Here is a 16890-nt window from a genome sequence, read left to right on the forward strand (position 1 = left end):
TAAAAATCTGGCATTTATTGAATACTGACCCATTCAATAAATGAAAACATCACTGAAAAGTCAATTTATTTCAGAAACCTCATCATTAACTGTAGCACAATATGTAGACTAGTTACATACAGACCGTTTACTGCTTACAGTTAATGGAGACATGATATTTAAAATGAAAACATTACAATAAAACCAATAAAGAAAACATTTTATGTTATAGCAATTTGGGTTTAATAAAAAAAGTACATTTAAAACTTACCAAAAGATTGTTTTCAAAAAGGTACTTTTGATCCGACAAAAAGTCTCATCAGAAAGCATATTTCAATTTACCGAATATTACTGTAATCTACTAACATCCAACATTCTGACTCTGTAATGGGACTTCTTGTTTGGTGGTAAGTATTGACCTGGAAAATAGACTATTTAATGACAATTTAATGTTTTATTTGGAAAGAATCTTATTTTTTCCTTTTCATTATATGGAACTTTAACAATCAAATGTTTCTCTGTTTTCTCAGTTTCTTTTCAGATACTGCAGGGCATGATTCTCTGTTTCCAGTCAGACGTATCTAATGTCATGACGTGTTCAGTGGAAGTGGCTCTCCAGCCTTTGAAATAAATAAAAAAATCAGTGCTTTGCTATCTGAGAGAGAAAATCGCTCCTGTAGTTTAAACTAACCTTGAATTATAACCTAAACACTGTTTGCTCTGCTGCCTACTTCCACCAGTCAAAGGACATTTGATCATAGTTCAGTCAGACTGAAGTTTCTGTCCAAAATGAAAAGGTGTTCTCTTAAAATAATGCTTTATTACCCTTTCAATTATTGTGCTGCTGTTTACAGTAAACTCATCTAAAGCTGCATTAATTTATGAGATAACGAAGATGAAACATTTGAAAAAATGCCTGATTGCTGAGCCATGTTGGAATACTGAATATGAGTTAAAATCCTGAATGAAAATGTGAGGTTTTTATTATCGTGCACTAAAACAATTAATCATATTAATCATGCTGAACTGATTATTGAAATTAATAATCAGTTCCTTGAGTAATTGATTAATTTTAAACTGGGGTGTACAGATAAAAAAAAGGTCATTTGCTGAAAGAGCAACACATTCAGCGCAGTAATTAAGTCAGGACTGCAAAAATATTTATACATTTTGCATATGACATAAAAGCTGTTTTCTCTGTAAATCTGTTCCACCCAACACTCCTCAAGCTTCACCTGGTTCAAATTTTGCAAAAAAAATAAAATAAAATAAAATAAAATAAAAATCTCAAATCAAGCACATTTTGTTTAAACAAAAGTTAAAGGTGAAAAGTTTTATCCTCAATAAAAATCCGACCATATTCAATCAGATGACAGTAAATTTGTCATTTACTCCAGTTTATGTTTGTATGTTTAACTTATTACAAACAGTGGACACAAATCCTCTTTCACATGTAGAAGCATTTGATGCAGACATGAGAAACATTCTGCTCCTCTGTCGGTTCTCCGGTGGCCTGAGGCAATTTTGTCTGAAGTCATAAATCAGAAGACGGAGGTCACGTCTCTGCGCCCAGGCAAACATCTGGAAACGCAAAAAGACTTGTCAGACACCGCCAATGATTTTTTTTTTTTTAAATGACCGCGTCAATTAAAGGTAATTTAGGATACAGCTTGTTAAATAAAGCTTTCTCTCTGACGGCCTAATTATCTGTAATTGTTAGTGGAGGGAATATCTTCCCTCAGTGGGTCCTGAAGGAGAAGCTCCTGCATCAGGCTGGATTACTGAAGGCTAATCCTTCCACTGCTAACCCAGCTGGTCAGCTATTACTGCAGAGACAAATAGTTTATCAGTTGTTTTTTTTTTTTTTTTTTTGTTATTCAAATTTTTGTAATATTTTGTAAAGGGAAAAAAAACATGTAACCATTCTGATATTTTTTATTTTTTACTCTTGTACATATTTAAGTGGATGTAGAATAATGCAGCAGTGGCTAAACAGACAAACGGTGCTGTGAGTTAATTCATATGAATAAAAGTTACTCCTTTGCTCATATTTTCAGATAAAAGTTTGTTTTTATCTTAAATGTAAATTTTTTCTGTTTTGTACAGTTTTGGGCTAAATTCTGAACTTGTTCTTTCGGTAACTGTCCGTTTTTCAGTGGATTCTAAATTAGCGGACAATTATTTTGATCGTCATCTTTTCTCAGGCTAATTGTTTCATCCTTAGTTTTTACTCCTTTCCCAGGGGAACCAAAAACTATACAGAAAATGAATGGAGGATTATGATTAATAAAACCAACGACCTTTGACACTGACCACATCTATACAAACCTTAGATGTTCTTGTAATGAGTTATTCCAGGTAACATGCTGATAGAAAGCTTCCACAGCAGCTATGGATTTGTTTGGGCTTCGTTCTGGGTCCAGATGTATTCCTGAGTTTCAGCTCAATATCTTGATGAAAATCTTCTCCAGTTGTCTTTGGCCCGATGTAAACGTATTAACTCTCTCACTTTAATCACTTCTTATCTTAATTGAAGATCAGAAATTTCCACAGTGAAATCGCTGAAATATATCTCAAACTTTTACTTTTTATACGGAGATTTTATGCATTTTTTTTTATTTTCTTTAAAGCATTGCTTAAAAAATCATACAACACACTGACTGTCTGAAATGTGATAAATCTATAAAGTAGTTTAGGCACAAGGGTCAGAAGGTGAACAGAAAATCAGTACCAGCCACCCGGTTTCAGTTTCTTTGAATTACTTTTTATTCACTCTTTTCTCTGACTTCTCTCTCAAGCATCCAAAAGCTCACTGATTTTATATCCAATTGGCACCACACCTGTGCTTGATTGGACACAGCCACAAAGGAACAGGTCAAACAAACAAAATCTAAACAGAGAAACATTAAAATTACTAATTAATTTACAAACTCCTACATAATGAAGTTGTCTTCAAAATAAATTACATAATACAAGATAACTCAAAAGGTTAAGAAAAACAAACAAAGCAATACACAAAAGAAAAACCCTCTAATTGGTAGAACCCAGCAAGGTCATCAATGACATCATCCAGCCTGGGCCGGCCCCTCCCATACTCCTGCCCTGCTGCAGATCCACAAGCAGAAATGATGGTGAGTACAAAGGAAAACAAATACCTTAATAAATATACCTGGAAACGAATTCAACCTATAGTCCAGAAATAGTAACTTTAACCTAAACCTACATAGATAAACACTGCAACATAATGCTAACACAAACAAACCCGGGATAGTAAGTGAAGCAAAATTGCAATGTTTAAATTAATCATTATAACCAAATATAGAAAGTAAGTGAATGAGAAAGAATAAGGGACAAGTGGTGAACACAAACTGAACCACTTTGTCACAAAATCACCCTTTTATTTTGAAGGTTTTGAAACTCCTGTGTTCTACAGTTGTACTGAGGTTGTACATCTACATTATCCTGACAGAATTTCTGACTCTTTAGTTTTCAAATTGTCTGAAACTTTTCTAGAGTTTATATGTATGGCTCTGAACGATAACCTCAACTGTGATTGTTAAACAGTTGGTGAGTTTGTGGTTCCTCAGGGACCCATGTGTGTTTCATCCAGTGCTGTGCTGATGCTGTTCTTGATGTTCTTGTAATGAGTTATTCCAGGAAAATAATTATCAGAGGGGAAGATATCTGAGCTTCATGAAACAGCATGAAATGGGATTGATAACCAACAGCATCCAATCTCAAAGTGGCAAATGAGGAATTATGTTATAAATAAGCCATGGTCAGGTAGATCAACAAAACATTCTGCCTCAATAGTCAGAACACAAAAAACCCCCACAGAAATGTTAGCTAATATCCAGGACTCTCTGAAATTGATGACATAGCTGTTTCTAGATACACAATAAGGAGGATGAATGGTCCAGTCACCAGAGGAAAGACCAAACAGCACAGACACAAACATGACCAATGTTATCTTGGATTTATAAGATAACATTTTTGGTCATGTTTATCAAGGCTATATTTGGCAAGAAAGCGACAAAGCCAATAATGAAGAGTATGGAGGAGGACTGCAGATGTTTTGGGGATGCCTAAGCTAGGAAAGCAGAAGTAGATTGGTCAGAACTGATGGCCAAGTTAGAAGACAATACTGAAGGAAAATTAGCCCCAATGTCTTGACATCTTAGTAACTTTATTGCCGTTACAAATGAACGCTCAACTTTGTTGATATTCCACTAACGTCAAAAAAACACAAATTTGCAATAGCTGTGTTTCCGTTAAATAGGAAATGTAATTAAACTCACTCGTGAATAAGTTTGTCCACTCAATAAGTCATCAAAAAAACATCCTCTGACTACTTCCTGTCGTCTTTGTCTTTTAAGTCAGTAGCTGATCACAGCAACAACAAAAAATGTTTATATTGCAGTTTTGCAAAACACACTTTATCCTAGCACAAAAACTTTTTAGCAAAAAACTGGAGTTTTTACAAAATGGCCGTGTTTCCATTGAGCAAAATTTTGTAATTCCAACTTGTGTGTATGAATTGGTTGGTGGGACGCAGGTGTTGGATCTGGAAGGACCAAAATTACTTTCCTAACATCAACACCAACAGGCCATTCTGAGGAGATCTCAGTACATTAAGTTTCTCTTTTGGATTGAGGTTCAACTGAGGTTTGAGGATTGAGGTTCTTGTTTGGTTCAAGCAAGACAACCCACTAATGCACTAGAGGCCTTTTGCTGAGAAGAACGAGGAAGTCTGCCATCTGACAAAACAAAGCTCCTCACCAAGGCGAGGTTAGCAATGGTGGGCTGCTTGTTCAGATTCCTCTAACAGTTGTGCTCCACATGCACAAGTGATAAATATGCCTTTGTCTTCCTTGATGGATTTTTAATGTTGGCCTCCTGTTTGATCTGCTTCCTCAGAGCGACATCTATCACCCGTTTCTGGACAGCTCCTAATCAGGAAACAATAACAACGTCTTCATAAGGCCGACACGATCAGAAAAACGGAGCCAGCGCTTGTCACACACGGAGCTCTGAAGTTATAACTGATCATTTTATTCTATGATACTTTGAGCCCAGCAAAAGTTAAATATGCAAATATCTTTAGAAATGTATCAGAAATTTGTAATTTATTATTATTGTGTTCAAATCCCAGTCGGTTCAACAAACACCAGAAAGTCATTTTTTTCCGGTGCTGATAACCCATGACAGAAAAAATAAATGCAAAAACATTTTCGTGCCCTCAAAGAGCACGTTTTACCAAGTGTAAAACACTGCTCACTAGTGGAGTTCCTCAAGGCCCTGTAATGGGGGCTGTTTAGTTTTTACTACACATATACTGTTTTTTTATTATTATTATTATTTATTTTTTTAATTACACTTAAATATTATTGAACTAATTCGGCTGCCATACAAAAGTCACTAAAGTGTTGCAATATGCCATCTTAAAAAGACGATTTCATTTATCATGGGGAGAAAGTTCCCAAATGACAATAAGTTACTTTTTTAACACGCTTTGATCATGGCGGCCTAAACGGACAGCTGCATAATGACGAGGACAGCACAAACTACATGACGAATAACAATCTAGACGAAAATGACATTAGCTCCATTGACCAATTTGATATTTTCGAAAATAAAACTACTTTAAAGGAAACGCGGCAATTTGAAAAAAAAATCTCTTGTTTTGTCACTAGGATGAGGTGGGTGTTTTTCTTCTTCTTCTTCAGGCGTATCGAAATTGGTTTATCTCACAAAACCATCGCATCACACAAGTCACATGATCAACAACCAGACGTTGACACGCAGAAGACAACGACTCATTGTGAGAACAAACATATTCAAGTGTGATGTTTGTTGTGCTTCTTATTTAAGGGAGACACCGCAATTGCCAATTGTAAAATTTTGCACAAATTTGTAATGGAAATGCAGCCAGTGAGAGAGACAACACAGGAGAGAGCGAGGAGGGAGTGCAGCAGCTACAGTGGGAAGACAAGGTAAAGGTCAAAGGACTGCACTGCAAAAACACCCAGTCTGACCAAGTAGTTTTTGTCTAGTTGCTGGTGCAAATATCTTAATACGCATAAATTAAAACAAAACTAACTGAAAAGGGTAACACTTTATTTGAAGGGTTGTGCATAAGACTGACATAACACTTGTCCAAGGAGTCTTTATCAATGTTTATGACTGAAGTCATGAAGCGTCAGTCGGTAAATAATGACACGTTTAAAGTACATATGCATTAAAAATGCATTTAAAGTGTCAACTTAGCATTATTTGGTAAATAACTACATTATCATGAAAAGTTGCATTAAACTGGCATTAAAAGTTAATTAAAAGAGTCAACTTTGGATTAAAAGTGTCATGATTTACCAAATGACACTTGATGACAACAGTCATTAACATTCATAAAGACTACGCGTCATGTCAGTCTTATGCAAAAACCTTCAAATAAAGTTACCCTTAAAAGTATGTTTCCAGCAAGCTATAGGAGCTAAGTAAATAATTCCTTAATATTGATGAAAAGGTATTAGCTCCATAATCTGCCAACAGAACAAGTACTTTTTAATCAATATTAAGGAATTATTTACTTTAAATAAGCTGCTATACATTACTAAAAAGTTACTTTAAAGTTAGTTTTGTCTTATTTCAAGTTTTCTATGACATTTGTGCTAGAAACTAGACAAAAATACTTGGTAGTATTTTATGTTTTTGCAGTGGCTCCTGAAGGCCTCGAAAGCAGCAGACAGCCACTAGGAGCCGCCCTGGTGTCTTCCGGGGCCACAAGCTGGGGCCCACATATTGGGGTCCACATGCACAGAGACGCAGGGCACCCACCCACCCACCACCTCCTAAATGACCAAAATATAGTTTATATAAAATTTAAGTGTGATTTTGTCCAAAATACAGATTTTTTTTTATGTGCTATAGACCGACATGTTCACATATGTTCAGAACATCCCACTAAATTTAAATTTAACAGGGAACAGAAATTTAACTGTTAATTGTTCGTTCCAGCAGCGTTCTGTGGTGTTTGTTATAGCGTGAGCAACAATAATAAATATGAAGAAATTAATCTTCAACGATAAATCTCTTAATGCCTTCATTAAGTTCTTCCTCTGAATTGTCTTCCTCTTCCTCTCCAACCAACAGTTGACTGTTGCTTCTCCAATGAGGAACTACAACATAAACTGGCTAACACAATGCTAATAAATAAAGAACTATGTTAATGGCTCAATACTTATGCTTTTTCTTCTTCTGTTTATTTGTTGGGGGGTTTTTTAAGGATCAAAGCACTTTTCTAAAAAAGGAAGAAAGAAAGAGAGGCTAGACAGCGGAATTTTTAAAGCTCTTTGATTCCACCACCAGGAGCTGCTTCCTGTTGCTTCGGGGAGAGTTCACACCAGAGAGTTTTATAGAAAACTTGGAGTCCTAATGAACTGATGAAACCCTGACAGAGGCTCAGTAAACATGGCAGCCAAGTAATGTCCACTTAAAGAGGCAGAAGCAGCAAAAAAGAAAGACAGAGGAAAATAAATCGGATCGTCACCTTCATAAGTCATTTTGTGCCAAAAGGGATTTTGGCAAAAAAAAAAAAAAAAAAAAACATGCATACAGTTTTGATGCAGATATATTCAACCATATTATATTTAGTGCTTAAAGTACTCCCGTCCCTTTAAATGTTTTATATTCTCTCATCTAATAAAATTAAATGAATTACCATTGTTCACTGACACTCCAATCCAGTCAAACTCAGTTTGAGTTGTTTTGCAAAGAAGAAAGTTTGAAAAATGTCAGTTTTCAGATACACAAAGCTGGTAGAGATAAATCCTACAAGACTTTGACAGCTGTAGCTGTGGTGGTTCTTCACACAGTCCTGATCAAGTACATTGAAATTTGTGACTATAACATGACAGGAAGTGGAGAAGTTCAACAGTTCTACTTGCTTAAGGCTTTTTAAGGCCCCATAAACAAAACTGATACAATCTGACAGGGAAAGCTGAAAACTGGGATTGGTTTCCAGTAGCTGGGGTTTAGCCGTTAAGACTAATCAAACAAGTTTAACTATTAGGCTAGTTTTTCCAGGTAGAGAACAAAATCTTTCATTTATCACGAGACAGTCACAAGTTAATGACCTCAGAAGAAAAAAGCTTACTTTCAAATGCTAATATATTGAAATGTATTTTTTGCTAATTCTTAAATGCTAACCAGCTCAAACTCAGATTAGATGAAAAGTTAATCTGGCTGAGTGGTTTCCATCGGTGGGAACATCTGATTGTTGATCATGTGACCTGTGTGATGCAAAAGAAAGTGTTTCCATTAAATTAGCAGTTAAATTCACATGTGAATAAGTTTGTTCACATGATAACCCATATAAAACATGCTGCGCCATGATCCTCTAACTACTTCTTGTGGTCTTTGTTCTGTTGTTGATCAAGAGCTTCCTGTGATGTGAAAAAAGTGCCTCCATCGCTGTTTTGCAAAATGAACCGATTTCGATATGGACAAGAAAAAAACCCAGCTCACTCTGGTGCCAAAACTTTTTATCAACATATTAAAGGTTTTTCATAATTGCCGTGTTTCCATTGAGTGAATTTATTTTCAAAATGTCAAATTGTGCAATTGTATGTTCAAAGAAATGCAGCTGGTGACTGCAGAGTGAAACATCCCTGGTCCTCTGGACCCACTGTCCCACATGGGGTCCGTGAGTCCCTGCTCCAAATGAATAGATGACTCCTCAGCATGCCAGCGAACATCTGACTGCTTCCTCAGCACACAGTCGCTTCTACAGAGTCAGATGATATGAGAAAAGTCACAAGTATTCACATTTCATGCTGTTTGATAATCATAATCAGAGTTCAAAATGCAGAAAAAAGACAGGAAACATAATAAAAAGCTCAGACATCCTGATACATTTAAAAGCACAACAGTGTGAATGCCTAAGTCAGATTTAAAATTTGTTTTAGATTTTTCTTTCTTCTAAAGGCGAGGGGTCCAAAGCGCCACTCAGTGCCCGTCTGCAGAACCCCGACTGTAAAAGGAAGGCTGGAACCATGAACCTGGAGGTCACATCTAACTTCACTTTGGCAGAAAACTTTTAAAAAATAAAATAAAATAAACAATTTGGATAGAGGTGTGTATGGAAATTCATAAGTGTCACAATTCAGTAGTTATAAAATGTCACAAAGCTGATATTCATGCATTTGAAATTTTTAATATAATAGGAGATGCAAACAACAAACTAATTATTCTGTTGCTACCTTAGATTTTTTTAAATATTTAAATCTGTAGTAACTGTTGATAACACAATATGTGCTTCATCATTTTGTCATTTCATCACACACTTTAGTACAGGAAGGGAAAACTCATTTTTAAAAATGCCACTTAAATGTGTGATTCAAATTTTGATTTGAGTCGCCATTTTAACCAATAAATTGAACAATGAATTGAATGAGGATCTATGAAATATATTAAAAAGAATATTTATTTTTTAAAAATAGAGATTTCCAATTTTATTCAGACTATCACACATATCACTGTTAGATGACAATGGCAGGAAGGTAATGGGATAATGTAAGAGATAAGAGTAATGATGAAGATGAATCATGTCTTTAAATGAATTTAAATATTCATTTGTTTTCTACTAGTTCTAGGAGGCCATGTGTGCAGGGGCCCATCTGGTGTTATCCTGCCCCGGCCCCTGGCAGAGCTGTCAGCTGGCCTGGAGGAAACCACAACTCTAGAATGGAGCAAATCTGGCCTCACGTAACATTAGGTACAAAACAAATTATTTCTCATTTATTAATCAGGTTTACACATTCATCCAAATGAAACAGTAGAAATCAATGAATGTACAACATTAACTTTTAACTTACCTGATTAAGCAAAATGTTAATTTCCATCCGTACAAACATACAAAAAAAAACAACACAAAAGACCCTCCAGATGAAGAAGTATCAGTTTTAAAAAAGCTATAAAAAAAAAGAGATTATGTTTACGCTGACAAAATAATTCTGACCCCAAAAAGAAAACAATCACCGCCGAAATTTCTGAAATTGTACACTTTGTATTCTAATAATAATATCAAGACTCTTGTTATATTTTCAACATACAGTGATTATGTTAAATATGTATGTTGTTCAATTCAATAAAATATTGCATGTTTCATTTACTATTGCGCAGATAAAAATAAAAAAGGCATTCATTTTTACATCTTTAGTTAGCAAAGTTCATCTTTGTGACCCCTCATGGCAAAATGTTTGTCCAGAATTTGTGGTTTAAATTTTGAACAGCTTGTTTAAATTTAAATTAAGTTTGAATTTGTATACTTTATTTGTTGATTGTTTGCGTGTATTTCTTTATTTTTTCTTTCTTTCTTTTACATTTTTAAGTTCTTCTCACAACCTGATAATGAAAACAATTTATTTGCAGGTCTTTATCTCAGGTCTTTCTTTCATTTATTTTTACACTTTTTATCTTGTTAGGTGGCACATGGTGCCCTGGAGTCTTTATTGTGTCTGACGTTTCTTTTCCTACATGGCTGAACAGATGCAGATCATGCAGGGAAAGGAAAGTCAAGTCAGCTCTCAGTTTTCCTGACACTTTCAGAGGTTTTCTTCTCTGTGTCGAGTTTTCCTGTCAGCTCTGCTTGCAGAGGCTGATGTCATCACCTTGTCTGGCCATCTTCAGTTTGCTCATGATGGAACTGTGATGATTTTTATCATCTCCGGAGGAAGGAAAACACATCTGAATCACATCGTATGAGAGTAAACGTGAATGCGCCTGAACTTCACACTCCACCTGGTATATTTGTTTTTTGGCTATGAGAATATAATCTACCGATGAAAAGTGTTTGCTGACGAGTAGAAACTCACAATGGCTTGTTTTCTCTGTGAAGTATCAGTCACAGGTTGCTACAAGTCCTTGTTTGCCCTCCCTGTCTGCCTTCCTGTGATGTTCAGATGCATTCCTCTGTGACACCTGGAAGCTGAGGGGATCAGCACAGGAAGCCCAGAGCCTCAGCACACATCACTGCTTTTCTCAGGGGAACTGCAGGTTCCCCAGTCAGAGGCTCCAGTAAACCATGATTACATAATGATGTGCACAGCGCTCTGCGTTGTCTTCTGAATTTTTTACCAACTGCGTTTCCATTACAGATGAGCACAAAACTTTGTCAATATTCTGCTAATGCCCCCCCAAAATACTACAGTTTTGCAATTGTTGTGTTTCAGTTGAATAAGAAACACAATTTGAAAATGTGAATGAATTTGTTCACACATTAAGTCATTTAAAAGCACACCACGCCATAATCCTCCAATCACTTCCTGTCATCTTCTCCTTCATCATTTCTGCCTGTAGTGACATCCAGCTGTTCATCACGTGACTCGTATGATGTGAAAATAGTGTTGCCATTGCAGTTTTGTGAAATACACTAATTTCATCTGAAAAACAACTTCATCCTGGCTCAAACACTTTCTATCAAAAAATTTTGTTTTTCTGAAATTGAGCAATGCCTTTCCATTGAGCAAATTTATTTGCGCAATTCCAATTTTCGCAGTTTCACCATCAGTGTAAATGCAGCTACTGAAGATCTTAACTGAGGCTTCTATATGAGCATGAGTTGGTATTTGCTGAGTATTTGCAACTTTAAATTGCTCTAAAGTTTAAATGTCTGTGTGGATGGCCATCTGGCTCTGTAGCCACCACTTGCCCTCTAAATATGGGCTCTAGGCCCCCCAACCATGCTACACTGAACAGCAGGCCTGTTTTACATTAATGTCGTAAAGGAGAATGGTAAGATGCAGAGATGGATAAATAAAATGAAATTTATCTCAAAATGTATCATAAATAAATGTTAAAAATTAGAAAAGTGTGTTTTCATTCAAACATTTTACAGAGATTACAGTTTATTGTATCATAAGCCTGGCGGGCCACCAGGCTTTACTCCCCCCCACCAGGCTAAGTTTGTTTGTTTTAAACAGTTATCAGAATTTTTTTCACCAGTAACAGTGACAGTAAAGACGGATTAAGTTGATGTACTGAACTGAGTGTGAGTGGTGAGCACTGTTGGCACCTACCTGTTGACAATTTCAATTCCTACAATGCCAAACTTGATTTACTAAAGTAATTCCAACTTGCTTGGATTGCATAGACATAATCTATGAACATTAATTTTTTAAATCTTGCAGCAAATTTTCCGTTGTTTCTGGGTCTGAACTTTGACTGGACCATTCTAACACATGAATCTGCTCTGATCTAAACCGTTCCAGGTATGTTGGAAGGGAAACCTCTGCCAAACTCGCATCTTCAATGAGTTTTATAGTTTTGTTTTGTTTTTTACCACACATTATTGTTCATGTTGACCAAATTGGTCAATGTTGGTTTCACTGGACCAGAGCACCTCCCTCTGTTTACTGGATCTTCTGCATGGCTTGTTGCAAATTGCAAAAGGGATTTTTTTTTCACCCTTTTGCAATTTGGTGGAGGTTTTTGTAAAAAAAAAAAAAAAACAGTGAAAGAGGTCAACAGTCGTTGATGTCTTACGGGTCCAGTCGTGCACACACACTAAGAGGTTCTGGCCAGTTTGTGCCATAAGAGTGTTAGTTTGCTACCTCTTTTCCACGATTAAACAAGTTTTTTGCAACTTGTGAGAAGAACAGTGAGAAGAACAATGGTGTTCTTCTCACTGTGCAATGACATTGGTGTCAACATAATAAATACCAGATCTGAATAGTTACCCTGTCAACAGATGCTACCAACAACAGTGTTGTCCTCTGCAGGAAGAAATGACTCTTCTTGTGAGATTATCTACAGATGTTGTCAGATTCTTACTGGAGTTGATGACATTAATTCTTGTTCCTTTTAATCTTTTTCCATATTTACAGTCACAGCTGCTCTCCATTCTCCATGCTATTCCCTCCACAGCGACAACTTTGCTGAAATAAAGTTTTTTAATAGCTAAGACTGGTGCTATTAAAAAAAATGTGTTGTTTAAATCCAACAAATTTACACTTACCCATGATAGACACAAAAGTCTAGCTTGTGTGTATTAGCAGCTTGTTAGCAGTAGCTTCCACCACCTTTAGTCACGAGCACTGAAGATGTCTGCCGTGCGACTCAAACGTTTCTGTAGAAAAACCCCTGCAAGAAAAATCAAAAAACTATGTAGCATGTATGGAATTAAATAGTCCTGTCATGGCAAGATCCACCTTAAGACCAGTTTTTAAATTGAATTCAAAACATTTTAAGATAGTGACTTTTAATACTTTTTAAGGACACGTGGAAACCCGTAAATCCAATATCAGTAAATATGTTATTGGCCAAAGCAGCAATGTTGGATATCAATATTGACCCAAATTTTGATATTGATGATTCCCAAGTTGAAGTGGACTTTATTTAGGGATCTCAAAGAAAAGTTTTTTTTACGTCTGGTGACGAGAGAAGAAAATAAATCGTGGCCATGACTTAATAACTCATGGGAACGACTTATTTTGTGGGAACGATTTAATTATAACAAGTCATGTCCAGGAGACAGTAAGTGGAGATTTTTCTCTCCCATGTCACCAGTCGGGCTCTGTTGTTTCCTCTTTCTTTCTTCTTTTTATGGAGAAATGATTTATAATGATTTCTTTTTACTTCCCAGTCATCAACTACTTTATGTTGTCTATCACGTAATTTTTTTTTTTTTTAATTTGAAAAACGGGACCAATATGCATTATCTAGCTCTATTTATTAGTCAGTCTCATGATGATTATTTGCACTTTCAAAACTTCACTCTGAAAACAAGACAGAAAAAAATCTGGACTAAGACGTTGCATAGAAATATTTCAAATTGTCTGTCTACATGTTACCTCGTCACACCCTTTTTCTGTCAAGTGTTTGCAAGTTTCTCTACACAGAAGCTCCTCTCCTCTCCAACTGGATCCCACATGAAAGCGCTCGGCTCCCATCTCTGTCGGTGTCAGTGGTGTGTTATTAGCATCTCCTGACTCCGGCGTGTCTGCAGCATCGTCACCTCCCACAGGCTGCTTTACACGAACGCTGCATGTGAATGTAAAATATATAGCTGGGTGCAACCTGCCTCTGTTGTCTGACTCACTCCAACAGGTTTACCGGGAAAGCACCGTCAGCACAACTCCGCGGTGTGTGCGTGCACGTGTGTGTGAACCTGGCTTTTATATCCTTGTGGGGACCTATATGTGTCTGCACTGTGGGATTGTGGGGACCACTGCTTTGTGTGGGGACATCTCTTAGCCCCCATGATGGGAATTGCTGTTTTTGGGTTACAGGTTAGGTATATGATGGTTAGGGTTGGGGTAAGGGACTGAAAATGAATAGAAGTCAATGTGAAGTCCCCACAAGACATGAAAACATGACTGAATGTGTGTGTGTGTGCAGGCGCATATGTGTGTGTGCGCGCGTGCGTGTGTGTGCGTGCACGCGCGTGTGTGTGTGCACTGCATCCAAAAATAAATGCAGAAGTATGGGAAGAACATGACCTCTTTATTTTATTAAATGAAAAATTATCAGAAAAACAATACTTAAAAGGCATTTAGAATTATATTTCTTTGTATCAACAACTTTAATTAAAAAAACTTGAGTACAGATCAGAATTTTTTCATAAATCTTCCAGCTTTTATTTACTATTTTTAGTCGCCTGGGCCGATTTTCACTGTTCTGAACAAATGGGGCGTTTTAGGGATAAAATACATCATAAGTGACTGATTTATGATTGTTAATCAAAGGTAAGTAAGAAAAACAATGTCATTGTGATGTCATTAAATGCTATGTCTCATTTCAGAAGTAGAGTATTGGAAATTAACATACTAATATTTCACTAGATGGTTTTGAAGTTCGGCAAAAATATACCTGAAATGCTTGTCTTGTTTTTCCTTCCAGTCTTTTTGTATGTTGTAACCAGCTCTGTTTATCTGCTGCTCACACTAATGCCACGCAAATAATCTACCAGAGCTGCAACATCTTAAACGCCTCACGTGCATGTCTTGGTATTCAGTATTGCATGCGCGAAAACCTTTGAAGTTCTTCGTCTGTGAAACGAGTTGATGAGGGATCAGGACAGACAGCAGGATGTCCGCTCTCATACAGAAGCTCCTCCGGATGTGACTCAGGTTCTGTTTGCTCTGCATCACATCCAGACGCTCCAACGTAGCCATTAGACTGCTTCAACCGGAGTTTTGGCAGCTTCATATAGAATAGTGACAGAAATACATGTATACTAGCCAGAGTTGGGTAATAACTAGTTACATTTACTTGAGTAACGTTTTTTGACTATTGAGTAATTTTATTATGAAGTATCTCTACTCTTTCTTGAGTAAAATTTCTGGATTTTCTTCCCACTGAATGAAAAACAAACATGTTTTGACCAAAAATCCACCAGACAAAGACACTCACCTGCAGTTTTTGTTAAAGTTTCAGAAGTTTTATACCGAAAGAAACTAAATGGAAAAATCTCCTATTGCCTTTTCTTTTTACTTCTATGAAATATTGTCAGTTTGGTTCTTAAAATTCCAAATTTTCCACTTAACTTTATGTTTTAGTCCATCTGATTATGTAATTTTTAAGTATTAAATTATTGATAATTTGATCAGTAACTCAGTTCTTAAGTAGACTTTTACCAAATACTTTTTTTTTAAACCCTCACCTGAGTGATTTCTTGGACGGCTACTTTTTCTTTTACCTGAGTACAGTTTTTGTGTATCCCCCCCCAGCTCTGCTGCTGCCCTAAAATAACTGGTCTATAAATGTCATGACTCATGTTGATGCTTTCCTGTAAATTTCCAGACATTACTGCTTTAGGCTGAAAATGATTTATATTTGGGCAGAGAAGCAATGCAATAAAAAATAAAAAACAATGTCACATTTGTAAAAATGCAAAATTTTATTGCTGTTCAAAGAAAAGTGCTATGATAGACCTGGCTTTCCGTCATTCATAATACTGAGCTCACAAAGAAAGGAAGAACTAGGATTTTAATGATGGTAAATTATGAAATCATTTATGTTTGATTTTTCACACCAGGACTTATCATTTGGATTCGTGATTGACTGCTTTCTCATCCTCTATACTAATTATATGCAGACTAACATTTTAAGCCTTATTTATGTTAATTATATCTTCTTACAGCTGATAAAAACCTATTTAACATTTAAAGAACATAATTTTGTTAGATCAATAATGAAAACCTTTAATACAGAAATGTGGGCTAAATGAAAAATATGTTTAATGCATGTTCAAAGGTTATTTACATTTCTTTAAAATTTATTTTACAAAATTATTTAGATTTTTTGAAATTGAAATATGGCACTTTGACTTCTAGTTTAGCAGCAGGGGAGATGGGAGCCTAAAATCAGAGCTCTAGCCAGAAAACTACAAATTAAACTCCACACAAAAGACACATCGACATCGAATAATAAAAAAAATCGTCTTCTTTTATCTGTGTGGGGGAGATGAAAGACGACGACAATGACTAGTTCGTAGACTCTGAAACCAAACAGAGGAAGACTCAAACATGTAAGAAAACACTGGAGAAGACATGGTGACAGCCATTGCTCAAGGGGACATGCTAACGGCTAACGCAGCACCATGAATCCATGATCCATTTGCTTTGGGATGAGTACTTTAGTTTTTTCTCACTTTAAATATAATAAAGTGAATTTCATTGTTTGTTTTTGTTTTTTTCATTATAAAGTTGATCAACATTAGATATGTTTTCTACTCTTTCTAAAGCTTTAAGCTTCTCTATTTATTTATTTTTCACCATTCAGTTGTCATTGCATTGTTTGTTTTCCATTTAACCAGCTGTCACTGGTGATGGTCAATTAGGACTTTTTTTGTCAGTTGCTTTGATCTGAAAAGTCCCCCTTATTTCAATCCCTAAATCCAGCAATTTATGGTTC

The sequence above is a fragment of the Poecilia mexicana genome, unplaced genomic scaffold (genome assembly GCF_051168715.1).
Source record: "Poecilia mexicana isolate PSO_F unplaced genomic scaffold, ASM5116871v1 scaffold_8, whole genome shotgun sequence".
Lineage (NCBI taxonomy): Eukaryota > Metazoa > Chordata > Actinopteri > Cyprinodontiformes > Poeciliidae > Poecilia > Poecilia mexicana.